At 33.9% G+C, this 18613-nt stretch overlaps 1 pseudogene; it reads left to right on the forward strand.

The window, feature by feature from the left end:
* Positions 1 to 17346: 17346 nt before the first annotated feature.
* LOC144370181 (la-related protein 1B pseudogene) lies at positions 17347 to 18296 on the forward strand (annotated as a pseudogene).
* Positions 18297 to 18613: the final 317 nt, after the last annotated feature.

Genomic DNA, 18613 nt, shown 5'->3' on the forward strand with positions numbered 1-18613 from the left:
ATTTTATTGCCAAAGAAAGAGGAAGTTTCCACCTCTTCTTCAAATGGAAAAAGTATGGACTCCTCATAAAAATTGGAAATAAATATGGAGGTCTATTCCTCTTAACTTCCCAAGAGAAAAGTTAAGTGTCTTTGGGGAGCATCTTATAGAATCCCAGCTGGAAAGACAAGTACCATTGGGAGGGCTCACAATCACTTGCACTTAACAACATCTTCCACTGGGTGATGCACTCATCCTGTGATTTCATAGGATACTTTGGATTTGAAGAGTAATAATCTCCGATTTAAACAGTATGATATATTTATTCCTATATGCGAACAAGTATGTCAATCCCTAGAATATTTTAAACCCAATTAATTGGTGAACAAATCATCTTCCTTTTTTAATATGGAGATTATCATATCATCCTTCTATTTATCCTAATTCTGAGGTAAAACATATTTAATGGTGTTTCCAAGTGCAAGTGTCCATTATTGTATACAAAAATAGGATATGCCTAAGAAACTGTATAAAAAACAATTTTCTATCTGAAGACTTTACCGTCACTGGCACACACAACTAACAGGAGTGAGTTTCAATTAAAGATCAAAATATCTGAATATAAACCTGTTCTCAAAGTATTTTGAAAATCAATCCACGACATATTAAAATAATTTAATAATATACATAGTGAGGTGCGGTGGTACACACCTGTAATCCTCAGGGCTCAAGAGGCCTAGGCATGAAGATCTTGAGTTCAAAGACAGTCTCAGCAAATTAATGAGGCCCTTAGCAACTTAATGAGATTATCTTCGTAAATAAAGTATTTTAAAAAGAGCTGGGGATGTGGCTCAGTGTTTAAGCACTCCTAGGTTTAATAACCTGGTACCAAAAAAAAAAAAAAAGAAATGTAAAGTTAAATTTGATAATATATGTAAACTGCCTAGTATCAGATCCATTTAAGTCACAGCCATTTAAGAAATGGCAGCTTAGATCCTGCAAAATCACCTGGCTTGCCTTGGAATTCATGAATCTTCTGGATTAAGCTCCAGTTGTTGGGTCTGCTGTATCCTGTTTTATTCCCCTACTATAGCACCAGCACATTCAGCCTCATCTGATAATTACATATATTTATATGTAAATATGTTTTATTAAGTTATATGTACCTCTGAAGGAACCTCAAAGCTTTTAAAATAAAATGTAATTTGAATTTTAAAAAATAGATTTATTGGATTATAATATATATCATAAAATTCACCTGGAAAAGTATACAATTCAATGTTTTTTAGTAAATTTACTGAATTGTGCCAATATCCACCATGATAATTTTAGAAAATTTTTATGTTTCCCCAGAGAGCTTTCAAATCCATTAATTCTCAGTTCCCATGCTGTAGATTTTGTAAGGAATTAGTTTTTGCATTTCATTTAAGAATGGTAGCCATGATATGGAGAAGAGATATTGCTGAGGGCCATTATCAAGTAGGAATGACGCATCGAAATTTCCTTGCCAAGCGTACCCCATGCTGCTTAGAGGACATTCGATGGGACATTGCATGCATGCTTTAATAAGGTGACCTTGCGGATCCGGGTTTAGAGCTGATCAGGTTTGAGGAAGTAACCGGCTCCTTGAGTTTAAGGCGTTGCTAGTTTAAGATAATGGGTTTTAGGGAAGTTGGAAGTTGAAGATTATTGCTGGGATTAGGGTGTTCCTGCTGCTTGTTCCCGTTGAGTTCTCGTGAGATTAAAATGGGATTTGGAGATAGCCTCGTGGAGTAGGTGAATTGTGCAAGAGATGGGAGAACGCGATTGTCCCTGGACCTGTGTGGAGGCGGTGTGAGAGCGGGAATAAAGAATTGCTGTTTGAACCTACAAAGCTGTGTGGTGGCTCGTGATTCTGGTGCCAAGCCGAGACATTGGCCCTTGGCAAGATATAAGGAACCTAAGCCCAAAGGCTAGCATCTCTCTCTCTTTTCTTTCCTCCCTACTTTTCATCTATCCAGGTTATATTTATTGAACACTCAGTATGTAACAGTATGTCCAACTGCCTTCTGCCAGTTCAATGCCATTCATAGAAAGGCTGTCATGTATAGTGTTCTAGTGTAGTTTTGTTGTTAAAATACCTAAGTTTTATTTTAGTCTACAGGACAGATTTCTCAAATGGTTTTATATATAATTTAAAATTTAGGGCTGGGATTGTGGCTCAGTGGTACAGCATGCGCGTAGCATTGCAAGGCCCTGGGTCCAATCCTCAGCACCACATATAAGTAAATAAATAAAATAAAGGTATTGTGTGTAACTACAACTAAAAAATAAATATTTTAAAAAATTAAACATATAGAAGGGAAAAAACATTTAACAAACACAAGTAATGTCACCTTATTTTACATGGTGCACTTTAATGTACTTGATTTAATTAATTTATTATCTTTTTTATCTCTACTTTCCCAAGAAGGAAATTGAGATCAGGCAGGTACATTTCACAAAGCAGGCAAAAAGGTGATTTTAAATTTAGAATACTATAAATAACTGAAATAATGGCTAAGAAAAATATAGTTTTTAAGCAAGAGTTAATTATAGCCTAGCTAGGATAAAGTACCTGTGTAGTAGATTTTAAATTTAGATTTTAGTAGATTTTAAATTTAGAACTCTATAAATAACTGACACAATGGCTAAGAAAAATAGAGTTTTTAAGCAATAGTTAATTATAGCCTAGCTAGGATAAAGTACGAAGTCTACTTTCTGGACAAATTTGCTAAGATAAGAATTGTATATCTGTGTTATTTTTATTTTGTTGCTTCATACTATATAAATTATTTCTCAAAACAGCCATTTGACATGTTAAAGTGTCCTCCTCATCCAAGTACTTTTGTGACTGCTAACTCATTTTGTACTTGTTGGGTGAGAACTATTAGCTCCATTTGATGAATAGGCACATAAACTACAAATGACAAAGTTAACCTAAATTCACATAGATATTTGTGCCCTTACCCAACACAGACCAACCTCAAGTCTTATGTTCACAATTCTATTTAATCCAAACAAATACAACCAAGAAGACCTTTCTGGTTAGAACCCATTCCTTTAGGAAAATCCTAACCCATCATTTGACATTGTAGATGGGTTTAGACTGCAACCTATCCTGCCCTAATCTCTGAAAATTGCCACAAGATAAATTTGATTATTTCAATTAAAAAAGCATGTTTGGGAATCTTCCAACATTCAAAGATTATAACTGATGATGTATTTCCTTGCAAACAAAATGGAAAGGGAAATTATTATTGGCTAGGGATGAATATAAAAGTATAGCTACACTCACTTCAATAGCTTTCAAGGAGTGTTTCCTATGCTTTCAGATTTTGTGGACCAGTGAAATTTCAAAAAACATCTTGTTGTCCTGTACAGGGTAGCCAACTTAATTTTTCAAACTAAGAACATTTTAAAAGGCAACCTCTCATCCACAATTGCAAAATCCAAACATTTGAAAATCAAACATGCCTTTTTATTCTTGTCTGTAACTCATTTGTCATCAACATCTCAACTAACCATCCTCATCTGGCATTAAAGCCTGACCTAAACTGACATGAGGCTATTCACCCGCTTATTCTATCATGTAGAATAAATATTCTTATGTTTCACTGCAGAAACATTACTGTAATTGATTAGGGAGTGTCCTCTCAGACCCTGCTGTGGCTGTTATGTAATATAGGATACATGGACTTTATTACCTTTCCAGAATCCAAAATGAACCTAAATTCTGAAACATATGTTGTCTCAAGTATTTCACATTATAAGGGTACAGATTCACAGTACCTGGTCATGAATGTTTCATTAAAAAAAAGAGCAAAATTCAATTTAAATCATCAATAAGTATGAGGGACAATCTTGGAATAAAAGATAATCCTTTATATTTAATAAAAATCTAGCTTTCTGAGGAAAAATCAAGTTGTTGCTTTTTATATGTCACTGAAGATGATATTAACCAGCATATGAGATTCACTGCCATTGGAAAATGTCCTACTCAGATGGCTCCACATTTAAAACATGACCTTTGGAGCTTTATTTATAGTATGAAGCAGGACAGATAGAATAGGAATGAATTATGCCATGCTGTGGCTCCTGTAGGACACAGATAAATTATAATTATACAGCAAAAGAACCAGTGATGTGGAATCTATCTAATAACAGAATTTTATTTTTTTCCCTTAAATTACCTTTAGTGTGTACAAATTGAAAATGCTTAGAATGCTGGACCTTATCTAAGAAAGTTCTCTGATTTAAAAAAAAATAGATCAAATTAATGAACATGAATATGTATAGAGATAAATCTAGAAAATCAAAAGATGTAACCTGCTTGTCAGAATACTGGGCAAGATGGAGGAAAAAATCACTAGCAAACCATCTTTTTGCATAAGAATCTTATGGCATTTTTATATTGTTTATTCCTATACTGCCTATTTTCTGAATAGTTTGAGGTATTGGCAAACTGGATACTTGGACATGTCAAATTTTATCCTAGCAGATACTAATGAATTAAGTGTCAAACATTTTAAGAGAAATAATTAAGTCTCTGTTATAAGGGCCACCAGCTGCATCTATAAACAAGAAAATAAGTTATTCAGTTTGACAACATTTAATGAGTTTCTACATGAGATAAATCACTAGGCTACCTGCAGGAAATGAATGGCTAGATAAGAACACTTAAGTTTTCTCATAGACTTCATGGTATAGTCAGGAGAGACTATTAAAAAATATTACACAAGTAAGTACTAAGTGTTTTAGTAGATGTGCAGCCAAATACTATGGGACAGAAAATCATGTGATTTCTATTGGAGGCAAGCTGCACAGTACTAATGTTCAGTAAGAGCAAAGGCACAGAGGAGGGCCTTATGGAAACTTCAGAGGCCTAATTACAGAAAAAGGTTATAGTGTCTCCCTCATGTGTATGTCAAAATATAAATAGTTCTAAACTATGAATTAGTTGTAAGGAAGTCAAATAAAGATTTATTTTTTTTTTTGGTGATTAGAAATATAATGCTCATGAAATATCAAATACACTTTTTTTCACCTCATTGTTTGGTACCTATCCCTTGAGGAACACAGCATTATTGCAGAAATAAAAACAAGGTGGCAACTTGAGGAAGGATAAATGATGTGATAAACTAATCAAAATGAAAAGTGGCAAAAGAGGTAGTTTGGGAGTCCAGTGAAGTTCTTTCTATGACATGCAAAGGACATCAGACTTTTTAAAAACTCATATTCTTATTTTTAAATAACTAGGAATAGATTACATGCAATAGATTTTGAAATTAGCTTCACTAAAAATGGTTATTATGAGAAAACAGTAGGAGTTTTTCAAATAATGCCAAAATTATCTGAAAACTCATTTTAGTCCCAGCAGCCTCATTTATTAAGCCATTATTTCTATAATATAATTAGGTAGAAACTAAACCAGCAATAATAATAAATGAGTAAACTAGTGTTGGGGTTTTTGTTTGCTGTTGTTGTCATTGTTTGTATATTTTTTTGAGATGAGATATCATTATGCTACCAGGCTGACCTCAAAATTCTGGATTCAAGAAATTCAGCCTCCTTAGCATTTTGAGTAGCTGGAACTACAGGTGTGCACCATCATGCCCAGCAAGCTAGTTAGTATTAGTTTGAACAACACTCAATTTGGCAAGCAAAATTCCCATAAATTGTAATAAAAAATGTGGAGGTTGCCTGCAGTAAATCACTATTTATAAGAACAACCACAACAAGAACATGTGAGATACCTTAACATTCAATAGAAGGGTAGTAATCTTTAAAAATCCTGGTAGTGAGAAAATAGGTAACATCAACTTAAAAATCAAAGAATAGAATCTGTTCTTTTCATTTCCTTTCCTGAACAGTTCAGTCAAATTCCTGTTATTGGGGCCCATCAAAGCAGACATGCCCTGATAGGGGGACTAGGGGAGACCTGGCACAGTAAGTTGAAGCCTGAAAAAAATGAGGAGGATATTCATTCTGGGAGCTGGCAGCTGCAGCCAGGCATAGACTGTTGGAGGCCAAGAGTAAGGAGGGTATTAAAGAGGGGGAGGGCAAAAGTACATTAACAGATTTAGTGTTGGCCTACATCAGAACCAGTCAAATATTGGGAGTCACATTTTTTTTAATGTTAGTTATTGAGAAGTAAAAATATGAAAAAAGAAAAATTAGAATGGTCTTGAATTAGAACTTGAGGTATTAGACAGAACTCATGGTCTTCCATGTATAAACATATAGAAATACAGATATTAATATGTATATGGGTATGTTCCCTAACTCTTCTACCAATTGGGCTTAGGAGCAGCAATATCCCAATATCAATGAGTACTTTTGGCACACAGATTTTGGTTCCAGAAACCATTCTCTGCTAAGGAAAAAAGTACAAAAAAGTACAGAAAAAAGTTCATTTTGTACAGAAAAAGTACAAAATGAACTTAGAGGTAAAGAACAATGATAGATATATGTTTAAACCACACAGAAACAAATTGAAAGGGCCTCCGACTGGCCAAATCTGAGAGCAATTGGCACCAAAATAAATAACATTGTAAATCTTTGAATGAGGCTGACTCCATACTCATATAAATAATTACATGAAATATTGAAAGTTTGATGAGGAATGTTCCAAAAATACTCCTCATTGACCCATAAATAATGCTAACTAGAAAGAGAAGAAAAAAATAACATTAGAGAAATCTGACCAATACCACCATAATCAAGTTTTTGTCAGTATGAGACAAATAAAAATCAGGTGCCAACTGATAGGATGCATTGAAAAGACCAGATAACCTGTGCAATTCCTGAAGAAACAAAATCCAAATATGATCATGATGGACCATTAAGACTAACAGAAGCGCTGGGCATATAGCTCAGTTGATAGAGTGCTTGCCTCACATGAACAAGGCCCTGGGTTCAATCCCCAATAAGACAACAACAACAACAAAAGACTAACAGAAAGTGAAGAGACATTCTACAAAATAATGGCCCGCAGCTTTCAAAAGTGTCAAGGTCATGAAAGTTAAGGAAATATTGGGAAGTGTCCCAAATGGAAGATAATAAAGAGACACTGCAATTAAATGTAATATAGGATTCTAAACTGGAACTTTTTGTTGTCAAGAATACTTTGGGGATAATTGGGAAAAATATGAAATGAGCTTTGATCAGATTTAGTGATGTATTAATGTTAGTTTTCTGAATTTGATGGGTGAATTCAGGTAATCTAAGGAGAATATTCTCATTTATAGGCACTAAAGAATTTTAGGCTGAAAGGCACTGTACTATCAACTTATTCAAATGACTTAAGCAAAAGAAATATTCTGTGTACTAATCTTACATTTTTTGTATATTTGAGATTGTTTCAAAGTAAAGTTTTACAAATAGGAAAACAGCAACACAAATTTCACATTTATGATAAGGCAATTACAAAAACAAATGACATTTGATTGCTTATTATGTTCCAGACAGTGTTTGTAATATTTTATAAACACACTTCCTATATTATCACATAGAATGGTACCTAAATGAAATGAGGACTCAGAAAGATATTACACAAAAAATCCAAATATAAAATAATATGTGTAATATAAGTTTTTGTGGTTTTTTTTGTAAAAACAACTTTATACAGAAGCATTTTATATAAATATAGATAAAAATGTTAATTGTAATATTAAGATATTCTTCACTGTTTAGATTTTGTATAATTTGTATTGTATTTTTTATATGTATTTTCTAAATTGAAAAAAATCTATAAATAAATAGGAAGAAAGACCTACTGTAGAGTAGAGGAAAGGAAATGGGAAGGGAAGAGGAGAAGGGGGAAGTCCTAGGGACTGAATTGAAACAAATTATAATCTATGCTTGTAAAATTATGTAAAAATCAACCCTTATATCATGTATAATTATAATGCATTAATAAAAAATAAAAGTAATAGCCATGTACTTAGAATTTACTTTTTAAATTTACTGTTTAAATTTTTGCTAGAAGGGGAAATGTTAAGATTACACTATTCTTTTTTTAAAAACACTTATTTTTTACTTGTAGCTGGACAAATAACTTTATTTATATGTATTTTTATGTGATGCTAAGGATCCAACCCAGGGCCTCACATATGCTAGGTGAGCACTCTACCACTGAGCTACAACCCCAGCCCTGTAAGATTATACTATTCTTAAGAAAACAGCATCATACAAAAATATCTGAGTCAAATTTTACATTATTAAAAATTAGGAAGAAAACAATGACTGAATGAAATATGCTTATATTTTTAAATTAGTTAAATTCTAATGGTGTTATTAAATTTTATCTGAGATTAGCCACTGTCTAAAGTTGGCAAACCTTTCAGGATGGACTGAAGTCCTGCATTTAAATTGTCATACCTAATCACCAATGACAGGCACAGAAACTAAAGTCCAATTCAGGTGTAGAGCTTATAGGAAAAAGAGAAGGGGATCACTTTTTCCATTCATTTCAATCTGAAGGGAATAGTAGAAGTAAAATGAAGTGCTATGGAAAGTAAAATTGTTGAAATATCAGACAACATGGACAAGAAGACAGAGGAAAACTTTGTTGTCTGGTCATATACCTTTAAAAAGCATGCATATTAATTAAGGGCCTCCATTACTTTGTGAAACCATATTCCTGTTCATATTTACAGTAACCATTCTTTTTCCACAGTTCCATTTTCAGCAGTTTCAGTTACCATAGTCAATGGAGATCCAAAATTATAAAACAGAAAATTCTAGAAATAAATGTTTATAAACTTTAAATTAAGCTATTCTGAATCATGATGAAATCTTGCACCATCCTATCCCATTCCACTTGGAATGTGAATCATCAATTTGTCTAGAGTTTCCACACTGTATATGTTACCTGCCCAATAACCATCTTAGTTATCAGATAAGCTATTGAGGAATTATAGTGCTTGTATTCAAGTAATCCTTATTTCACTTAATAATCTCCCTAAAGAACAAACATAGTAATGTGATCAATTTTGTCACAGTATACTGTTATAATTGTTCTGTTTTATTTTTAAGAGATTGTTCTTTTTATTTTTATTGATTTTTAGCCATATATAACATTAAGATACATTTTTACATAATCACAAAAGCATGGAATATAAATTGTTCTAATTCAGTCCCCAGCATTTCTCCATTCCCCCCTCCTCCCTCCCCCTGCACCCCTCCAATTACTCCACTGGTGTTCCTGCAGTTTATTTATAGTTTTGTTGTCATTGTTGTTTTAAATTAGTGTCTTGCAGATATACTTGATGTTGGGATTCACTGTCATATATTCTTGTATGTACCAAAAATGTACAGTCAGATTTATACACTGTTTTCCTTTTCTTTCTTTCTTCACCTCAATCTCCTTCAACTTCTCTACTGATATTTCTGCTATTTTAATGAAATTCTCTTTCTCATTTTTTCTTTCTTTCTCCCTTTTACTTCCTGATGCATTTTAGAATAGCCTCTGCAAATCAGAGAAACTATTTCACTTTGATAATTTTGGACTGGCTTATTTCATTTAGCATAATTGTTCAATTTTATTATGAGTTAATATTAGTCTCCTGCCACACCTAATTTATAAATTAAACTTTTTCATGGGTTTGTGTGGATATGAAAAACTATACTACAGGGCTGAAGTTGTAGCACAGTGGTAAAACACTGGCCTAGCATGTGTGAGGCACTTGGTTCAATCCTGAGGACCATATAAAACAAACAAATAAAATTATTGTGTCCATCTACAGCTGATTTTTTAAAAAGAAGAAATATATTACAACTCCTATATGGTACAACTTCTATATGGTTCAACCTCTTATTATCTGTGCATTCCACATCCATGGATTCAATCAACTATGAATCAATAATATTTAAAAATTCCTTTCTCATATACAGTACAGTTTTTCTTGTCATTATCCCATAAACAATATAGCATAACAATTTACATAATGTGTATATTGTATGAGGTATTATACATAATTAGAGATGATTTGAAATGTACAGGAGTATGTGCATTATATATAAATACTAGGTATTATTTATATAAGGGATGCCTTATATAAATATATAAAAATATAAATATATTTTATATAAGGGATTTACATTTATATAAGGGATACTTTATATAAATATATATTATAGATATATATAAATATCAATACCTCATAGATACTGATGGACTATTATTTATACAGGGTTCAGAACTATCAGCAGTTTCAGTTATCCACTGGGTGTCACTGGACATATCTAGATAGAATGCTTTCACACTGAGAGACAGATGCAAGCCCTCCATCCAGATTTTGAAATTGCTTTTCCTGAGGCTTTACAAATGAAAGTCCTGAGGGAAAGAATTTACTTACATTTATGGGAACAGAACAATATGAAAGAAAAAACCCTGAAAAGAGTTTTAAACAGGACTAAGACTCTGGTAATTACTTCTACTACTTGCCAACTTGGATTGCCATCTATCCAGGCAGAATTCTCCCCTGAAAACCTTACCTGTCAGTGATTTCTAAATTTCACAGTGATGCTTAGCACTCCTTTCACCAAGTCATTTCAGAAGGTTTGGAGGTGGTACACATCTTTTATGAACACTTTCTGGGTAGCAGCCAGATTTCAGGAGGAATACAGGATCTAAAGGCTATATTAGCTGTTTCCCATCTGCAAGGCAAACAGCAGTTCATTCAACAGTAGTGCTGGAAATGTTTTCACTACACAAAACATATATACTGATGTACTTTTTCCTTCTCCCTAGGATGACAGATTCATAGGGCATAACAACATAGAAACAATAGCCTTCAGCAAAATGACTCACCACTCTACAGTCAATTAAATACCAAATAAATGAATTTTCCCTCCATATTCTCAGGGAATATGAGACAAAAACCACAAATTAAAACATATTTACAAAAACATACCAAGACATACCCCTGAACTTCTGCATCTATCCAAAATGTCATCTGATGATGGGTTAAACTATGATCACCTTCAATGGCCTGTCCTGTCTCACCTCTGGTCTCCTTGGGCAAACTCACTGAAGTTGCCATGACCCAGTGATGATCAAGTACTTTCATTCTCAGGAAAGGGCCCTTCCTGGTGCTTTTCTGGAATTTGCCAATCCACAGATCAGTAGATATCAAGAAAGTATATATAACTCTGCACTTGTTGAGTCTAAACATGTAAGCAGACTGTGACTGTGTGTGGCTCTGGGTGCCTAGCTACCTGGATTCCAAGCTCAGAGATTTCCATCAACAATGAAGTTAGGTGGGGTCACTACCTTCAAAGAAGTGAAGTGAGGTCACTTCCTTGGCAACCACTGTCTCCTACCAGGTGTTTCCAAGAGCCTCATGGGATGGAGGCTGCACCCATCTTCCTTTGGCATTTTCACAAGTTGAAAGTTATACCAATGCACCTGGCATCAAGTATTCTGACAGGCCTGGTTTTGTCCATCTTTTCTGGATTGCTTCAGACACATCCCTTCATTCTGACCATGTTTTTTTTTTTGTCCTGGAAGATGACATTGGGCATCTCAGAGCCTACAGAGCAACCTTAATATTCCCCAGGGATCGTTCTGGCATCTACCTTTGAGGTTCTCAGCAGGTGTATAGTCCCCTACATACCAGTACTGGAAAAACAACTCTATTCATGAAATTAGATTTAGGTAAGAGAGTAAGGTTAGGATTAACATGCCATTTTTGTTTGGGTTAGGAGTCACTCTAGTGGAAGAATATTGGTATGGGGAAACATGATATTCATAAGAATGTATAGGTGAAAATATGTATGAAAACATAAAAATATGTAAGATCTGAAACATAGAAGGGCATTAGGTATGTAATTTAGACACTTATTTTTTAAGTTAGGGGCTGCATGGATGTCCCATAGAAGTCAATATATGATAATATATGAAAGTGTACTCAATGTGCATGTCAAAATCCACTGAAACATTCAGTGTGTAGGTTTCAAATGTAGATTTAGGAAGAAGAATAAGTTTAAGATTAGTATTGATTTTCGTTTTCAGTGGGGTTTGTGTTAGATTCTGAATGTGAATGTCAGCATACAGGACTCAAAAGGATGTACAGGAGAAAATATGTTTGAGAACAGATATACATCTTTAAGTTCTGAGATAGGGAAAAGTATCATGTGAGTTATATGATCATGAATGTTTTTAAATTGGGAATAGCGAAATATATATAATATTACAAAGACACAAAATATATATGCAAAAATATCATTGAAATTTCAATATATTTATGAACATAACCATGTATGTTTATAGCCATACATGCTTTTATTTAAGATTAGGTTTTGGTATAAACATCAGTTCAGGGTTAGTTTTGAATATTGTGTCAGTAATTTACTATTATTAAATAAATGTGTGCATTAGGTAACATGAGTATTTATTCTACTATACATGTGAAAATGTTTGGAAATCCTATAAATTAGTGTTTTTAGATAGAAAAAAGTGTACTGTGAGTTCTATGAATACCAATTTTTAACTAGATGATGCGTAAATATATAATATAATGAATATATAAAATATTTGATGGAAATTCAACATGGATGAATTAAATTACATTTTAAAATATATATGGAATCTGATATTCATGAAAATTAATTAATTCAAACTATGTATAGGTATAGTGGTAATATCAGGGTTACTATTACATATTGAGTTTGAATTTTTTTGTAGAAAATGAATATGTAGGGTTGTGGTTGTGGTTTGGTGGTAGAGTGTTTGCCTAGATTGTGTGAGGCTCTGGTTTGATCCTCAGCACCACCTAAAAATAAACAAATAAAATATTTTTGAAAAAGAAAATAAATATATATTTTGAAAACCATGTATAATTATAAGAATATTCATGTCAAACAGAGTAGGAAAATATGGATGACTAGATGTGTATTAAAACTAGAAATGATTTAAAGTGAATCATACGAATACAAAGTTTTGGACTTGGAATGAATGGATATATCATATGATGAATATATACTAATTTAACCATTCATAATTAAAATTATAAGTCAAAATACACATCACATCTCATATGAATATATATGGATTTGTGCTAAATTAGGTATAGTTACAGTGGTAATATTAAAGTTAGTATTTAATATTATAAAGGTTACTGCAAGCATGAAGGAATGAATAAGAATATCAGGAAACATAAATATTCCTGAAATTGAACTATTGAAAATTTGCATGAAAATCCATTTAAATGTACATGTAATAACTCAGGTTAGTGTACAATGTTACTCAGATTTGTAGACTGTACATATATCATATACATGAGTATATAATAATAGATATGAAATATGCCTTTGATAATTGAGTATACATCATTCAAAGTCCACATAAATATTGATTTTATACTACATGCTCTTATGTAAAAAATTGTTTAAATATGGTTACCACATTAGGTTAATTTTCAGTTCAGCCAACTTTTATGGTTTGTGTTCTGATAAGGGAATTTGTATCTTCCAACATTAGAGTACTCATAAGAATGTTCATGTGATAATATATATGAATATATGAATATATATATATATATATATATATAAATATCACATTCTGACCCTGGGTAGATTGTAATGAGAGTCATGATATTATGCATTTCTTAAATTTGAGGATACATGGATACATATTATAATGAATATGTGACTAGTTATATAACTATACCATTGATAATGGAAAGGGAAAAACAAATGATATGTAAAACTTCATATGATCTAACTGTATTCTCATTATATTAGACTTAGTTTTAACATAATATTAGGATTAGTAGCCAATATTTAACAGAGTTAATGTTAGAGAATACACCGACCATAAAATTTGAATATTCATAGAATGTGCAGGTGAACCAGGTGATAACACAAAAATACTTTCAAAAGTCATTGCAAATAATGACATAAAATTGTCATTGTCAATCTCATTCCAGCCCAGCTTCTTTTATAGAAATTAAAAAATGAGATTATTTGTGTATCTGCACAATTATTAACACAGGTTTTTATATAAGCCTCACATCTAAAGAAATATTTTGCCCACATAATAAATTTACTTTTCCCTATATAACATTAACTTTCAATTTCCATACATTTTAAATTTCAAAAACCTTTTATGACATCTTCTAGCTTTGGGGAAGCAGCTGATGGCAATTGCTATATTAACAGGGAGAAAGAGAACTGTGGCCAAGAACACAAGGGCAACTTACTTTCATAAAAAGCATCTCATAAAGCTGAAAATAAATAATTCATTTAACCACAGAACCTTTAAACACACAATCTTAAATAAAAGTATTTTCTAAACTGTGGGAAATTATAAATAGCAACATTAGTGTGTTGATTTTAACAATATAAATCAAATGTTAATGTGCATTTAAAAGTATCTACTGAAGATTTAAAACTGCATTAGACCTTATTTAGGTGAAATTATGCAAAATTTTGTGTAGAACTAATTACATATATAATAGAGAGCTAGGAACAGAGGCCATCCCTTTATGGTACATCTAGGAACACAGTACTTCCTTTGCCTCTGTCCCATTTTTATATAGGAGTATAATGCCAAGAATGTTTTTCAGATAAGGTGACATTCAAGGTGAGACCTAAGGGATAAGTATGGAAGGTCAGAAAAAGCCATTTCAGTAGGAAGTCATGACTGTTTCAAAAGTAATTTATTATTATTTGTTAGCCATTCATTCAACAAGTATGTATTGAATAACAGCCATTTTAGCATAGATATGTCTTAAAAAACTCTTCAAAATATGGGTTCAACAGTTCATTGTTTGAGTTGTTCTGAAACTAAGTGCAACAAAGTTCTCGCATCTTTACAATTCTTTTCTCTTTGCCTCATAGTGAGAATTTTCCTTTTTTTTGTCTTTTTTTAGGCCCTATATTAATATATTTTATAATTATATGTAAAATTGTTAAATATATTATATAAAATACATTACAAATGAATTTGGTGTTTTTTCCATCTAAAAACATGTTTATTCATAATAACATTGTAAGATAAATAATCTAAAACAAAAATAATGAATTCATGAAGTTTCCTTATGAAGTTCAGAGCTGTGAATAAGGAATCATTAAGATTCATTTATCTTTTAACTATTATGTTCAATAAAAACAATCAGTAAGATAACAATATAAGAAAATATGAGAAAGCAGGTCTTTTCATGTTATATAAATTTTAAAATTGAAAACAACCACCTTTTATCAATAAGCTTTTCCTTTAAAAATAAAAATAATATCATGCCACTAAAACTTTCAGGAATCTAATATGAGTATATGGGAATGCATTTTAGGGCAGTGATGAAAAGTTGCAACAAAAGCAAAAGAGGAGTGTAAGCTCAGGGAAAGAGTGAGATGGGAAAATGTGTTCTTTACTTCACATGCTCCCATATGGAGAGATAAGGTTATATTTCAGCCTCCTGTCTACCTTTATTCAGTTGGGTCCAGAAGAGTAAGAGAGGCTCACTGATGAGGGATTTGAGGAGACCCGAGACAAAAATGACTTAGTCTATGGCTTATTTTCTAAACAGCTTTCCTGAACAGAGGGTCCCTTCTGGACTATTAAGAAGCCCATAATCTCACTGGTTAATGTTACTCTAATGTGATTGTTAGGAAACCACAAATACATCTATATCCATCCTCTGATATTTTACAACTAATAGTTGATATTTGACCTCCATGTTTTTGATCTTTGAACTTGCCTGTCCATTAGTTTCATACCATTACTGAGTTTGCAACTTTGCACAGGACACTAAACCCACCCTATCTCAATGCACAGAACGACTCATATGTGAAATGAAGATAATTTTTGAAGGTCTAGTTAGTATTATTAATATTTAGAAGTTCTTAGCCTAATTCAGTATATAGCAAGTACTATTTAAGTGTTATTAAATAAATAAATATAATTTATTCTTTTACAACTCCAGCATATCCATGGTTTATCTCATTATGTCTTTGTTATATAAAGACAGAAATTTGGAATGTGCTCAAAGCATAACAGTGAGTATAGTGTGAGGTCTGTATTATAGGGAAATAGGAGGAGGAGTTAGACAGCTGTTGCTGCAGGCTGGAAGAGATGAGATGCAGATAGGAGCTAAATGAGCAATCTACAAAGATACAATGAATATGGCAGAAAGATTGCTTTGGGAAATCTTTCCTATTGTTTACAACACTTCCACATAAGCCTTTCATAAACTTACCATTAGGTACAGGTTTTCATTGTGGTCAGTTTACTTTATCAACAACCTATAGGCAGCATCCATGTCCTCTCACACAGGCATGTTTCACATGGAGTGGATGAAATGGTGGTTTTCAATGTGAAGTCTCCATGTGCAAATTCTGAAACCCATACAGATTACACTGTTAAGGAAAATATTATCTTTGCATTTTTAACAAAGTAAAGGGTCTTGAGATAAAGAGATGACCCAGAATTATCTGAGTGCCATAGCAAATGACTTGTTACTCTAAGAAATAGGAAGAAGAAAATTTGGGACAGACAGAAGAACCAATGTCATCCAATGTTATCAGCTATAAAACAAATACATGGATACTGAAGGGCCAGAAATTATTAATGAGACTTTAGAATTGGATAAAAGTTGAAGACTGGAAGAATTTGGAGAATCATGACTAAAAAAAATCTAAAGGGACTGTTGGTAGACAGGAATTTCAAAACTGGTCTGGTGAGAACTTAGAAATCTCTAGTGCCTTAGTTGATAAATATATTCCATAAACAGAACATTGGCATAAATATGAGTGTTAGGTCCCCTCCTGCTGTGTGTTAAGGGAGAAGTGAAGAATATATAATTGAGAATGTGAGGAAAGGTAATTCTGAAATATAGTGAAAAAAACTTGTCTTGAGGTTTTTTTTTAATGCAAAGCAGAATTTGTGATGAACTTTAGCTTAAGGGATTCCCAAGGAAAGTGTTAAGGGGACAGCCTATTTTTTTCTTTTTTGGAGCAGGAGAGAAGGGAGGCGGAGAGGGTGGCCAGGAGCACAGGGGTGTGGGGAGAGTACTAAGCTGCCATTGCTGGGCCACAGTGTGCCCCAGGCAGCTATGCCTCTGCAGGCATGGGTACTCCTGCAGGCCTGGGTGCTCCACCGGGTTCACAAGATGTGGGAGACCCGGGGCCCCTTTGTCGGGGAGCCACCAGCCAAGGACACCCAGGAGCTGCTGGGCTGGGGCCCTGAGGAGAGGCTGCCACTGCCCAAGGAGAACCCCTGGACCAAAAAGCCTCCTGAGCACTTATCCCTCCCATTACTGGGCGCTGCAGCCCAGGCTGGAGACCTTGCAGGCAGAGCTCAGTATAAACGCAGGAAAACTCTAGACAAGGAAATCCAATAAGGCCAGTGATTTCCGCGATATGGCAAACTGGCCAAAACCCAGAGAGTTAGTGAGCACTGGAAAATCCGTTTTGCAGTCTCAGAGTGTGTCGTCATCCAAGGAAATAAGAAGGAACAAATTAGAAAAGGAAAAAAGGAGAGAAGGTTGAAATGAGGAGTAACAGACCAGAGAGTCAGGAGAGACCTGGATCCTGCAACAGCTCTCCGTGTCAATCTGAAGCAAATAAATCCTCCTATGATAACAGGAGACATAACACATGAAGTTTGGAGTGAGACAAAGAAAAAAGAGATGATCAAGATGAACTGTCCAGTGTGCAGAGTGAGGGGGTCATATCTGACGTTCCTTCAGGGGTGGAGGAAGAGGACCAGGACGGGGAAAAGGATGAGGCAGAGGAAACCCCAGAGTGCACTTTGATTATTCATATGGTTACCGAGAATATGGTGAAAGGACAGATCAGCCATTTCAAACAGAAATTAACGCCAGTATGATGTATTACTATGAGGACAGTATGGGTGTACAGGTGTATCATGCAGAAGAAGCATTGCTTAAAGAATATTTAAGCATTGAATTGAATATTGCTTCAGTATAGAAAACTTGGAACATGACTTCTTTCTTCAGAGAAAGATGGATGAACAAGGTTTCTTGCCTTTTTCACTGATTTCTGGATTTCACTGTGTTCAGGTTCTCACCTAAACCTTAATCTCATTTTAAAGGATAGCACAGAAGTAGAAGTTGTGGATGAGAAAATGAGAAGATAGAACCAGAAAAGTGGCCAATCCAAGGCCCTTCTCCCAGAAGTATGCCACAGATAGACTTCTCTCAGCTGATGGATTGTCCAGAGTTTGTGCAAGGACAAGCCTTTTGCTCACATGCAGTCAGGGTGATGATCTACTGATGCCCTGGATGTCATCTGATGAGGATGTTCAGTATACAGGTGGCCCACTGAAATGCATTGTAAATACTGGAACAAACCGTGCTGTAGAGATGGAAGCCACCAGACTGTCTTCTGAGTGAGAATATCCACTTCTGACCCCTGGGCTGCATGACAGTGGAGATGACCACCTGTGTCACGACCTGAGACACAGGTGAGGACCCCTGCTGACATTCCAGGAGCTGCCTGTTCTTTTCTGTGTGGCTGGACTTAACATGTCTACTTTTATTTGAGGGGGAAGCTAATTGTTATCACTGTAGAAATACTTAAAGGTTCTGTCTTTTGTTTCCAGGCATATGTACTTGTATCCAAGTCAATAAAGCAGAGACAGAAAGGAATG

Source organism: Ictidomys tridecemlineatus, chromosome 13 (genome assembly GCF_052094955.1).
Source record: "Ictidomys tridecemlineatus isolate mIctTri1 chromosome 13, mIctTri1.hap1, whole genome shotgun sequence".
Taxonomy (NCBI): Eukaryota; Metazoa; Chordata; class Mammalia; order Rodentia; family Sciuridae; genus Ictidomys; species Ictidomys tridecemlineatus.